Below are 2,228 nucleotides of genomic sequence, written 5' to 3' on the forward strand. Positions count from 1 at the left end.
AAGGATCCCTATTGTGTGCAGAGTGTGCATGAAGAACCAGGAAAACATCATCTATACATCTCCACAGAGTGTGCATGAAGAACCAGGAAAACATCATCTATACATCTCCGCAGAGTGTGCATGAAGAACCAGGAAAACATATCTATACATCTCCACAGAGTGTGCATGAAGAACCAGGAAAACATAATCTATACATCTCCACAGAGTGTGCATGAAGAACCAGGAAAACATCATCTATACATCTCCGCAGAGTGTGCATGAAGAACCAGGAAAACATAATCTATACATCTCCACAGAGTGTGCATGAAGACAGAATCAAAACCAAAGATTGATCAGGAAGTTCATAATTCCCGCACGGCAGGATCATTGACTACAGAATACTCAGCTGTATTGTGACACAACAGGACGCACTCCAACCTCTGATTAAGAATCGTGAACAAATGGGTCATTTTGTTATGAACAAGCCAGAAGACAATCAAATAACTGGGTAAAGCTGCTATTTTACACTGATAAAATAATATATGTGCAAGTTACATTGGAACTCATTTGAACTGTTGTCCAATTATGTTTGATTGTAAAATAATATAAATGTTTTTGTTAATCTGTATGATATTTCAGCCAAGTGGAAGTGGCTCAAGTGTTGGTACCAACTACAGATGAACATATAGATGAAGAGTCAGACGTCAACATGGACGATGACCAGTCGACGTTGTACCAACCGTAAGTAAAGGCAAATAGAAACCATCTCATTAACAAGTAGTACGTAGAAGTATATAAACAAACATGGATGTGTTTTATTCATTCTAATCTGCATACCAGATATTTTCCAGACCATTGAACCAGTCATGTGACACCACACTGAGAAAGGGGATGCAAAGCAGTGGTTTGTACCAAAAGCCCCCTCTGGATTGTGATCTGATGGCTGGATTTGGGAAATATCTCCGTGACGACAACAACATTCCCCATTTCAAACAGGAGGAACAGAGATTTTACTGTCATTTAACTGTAAAACACATTATGTTAATAATTACCTAAAAATTGGATGTCATTGTCTCTCATAACTGTTGCAATACAAAACTTTGAAACATTGTTAAATATTTGTTACTTTAGTATGTATTGAGTGAAATGTTATACATATTGAAAGAGAATGTGCAATATTACACAATTAAATAATAGATCATCTCTCACACAAACGTGGCTTCATCGTTGTTCACAGTTTATTATCATAGTTTCTCACCATTTTTAATTATCGCTTCTAATCATAGTTTGAACATAGTTGGCCAAAGTTTCCAATCATAGTTTCTAATCATAGTTTCTAATCATAGTTTCCAATCATAGTTTCTAATCGTAGTTTCTAATCGTAGTTTCTAATCATAGTTGATAAATGTACTTTCTAATTGTATTTTCTAGTCTGAGAAGTTTTGGTACAATAATATAGTCAAATACAACCTAACAGGCCAGAAGCAATTGTTTGTCCCTGTAGTTTTGAATTTTTCCCTGTCAGAAAATTGTTGAAAGGCTAAGAGAGAATGACCTTTGGCGGTGATCTTCCCAGGATGTCAACATTCCGTTATCTTCTGTTGGAGAGGGGAGGTTCCATTCAGGATGTCAACATTCCGTTATCTTCTGTTGGAGAGGGGAGGTTCCATTCAGGATGTCAACATTCCGTTATCTTCTGTTGGAGAGGGGAGGTTCCATTCAGGATGTCAACATTCCGTTATCTTCTGTTGGAGAGGGGAGGTTCCATTCAGGATGTCAACATTCCATTATCTTCTGTTGGAGAGGGGAGGTTCCATTCAGGATGTCAACATTCCGTTATCTTCTGTTGGAGAGGGGAGGTTCCATTCAGGATGTCAACATTCCGTTATCTTCTGTTGGAGAGGGGAGGTTCCATTCAGGATGTCAACATTCCGTTATCTTCTGTTGGAGAGGGGAGGTTCCATTCAGGATGTCAACATTCCGTTATCTTCTGTTGGAGAGGGGAGGTTCCATTCAGGATGTCAACATTCCGTTATCTTCTGTTGGAGAGGGGAGGTTCCATTCAGGATGTCAACATTCCGTTATCTTCTGTTGGAGAGGGGAGGTTCCATTCAGGATGTCAACATTCCGTTATCTTCTGTTGGAGAGGGGAGGTTCCATTCAGGATGTCAACATTCCGTTATCTTCTGTTGGAAAGGGGAGGTTCCATTCAGTGAGCTGGAGCCTTTGATTGGCCCTGCCTCTGGGAG

The 2,228-nt window shown here is 39.5% G+C and overlaps 1 long non-coding RNA gene across 1 annotated transcript; it reads left to right on the forward strand.

The window, feature by feature from the left end:
* The first annotated feature begins 226 nt into the window (after positions 1-226).
* LOC127916992 (uncharacterized) lies at positions 227-918 on the forward strand. The gene is made up of 3 exons (XR_008096901.1): positions 227-487; positions 619-720; positions 820-918. It is a non-coding gene; the product is annotated as an uncharacterized LOC127916992 (long non-coding RNA).
* The last annotated feature ends 1,310 nt before the right edge of the window (positions 919-2,228 follow it).

This window comes from Oncorhynchus keta, unplaced genomic scaffold (genome assembly GCF_023373465.1).
Source record: "Oncorhynchus keta strain PuntledgeMale-10-30-2019 unplaced genomic scaffold, Oket_V2 Un_contig_1056_pilon_pilon, whole genome shotgun sequence".
Lineage (NCBI taxonomy): Eukaryota > Metazoa > Chordata > Actinopteri > Salmoniformes > Salmonidae > Oncorhynchus > Oncorhynchus keta.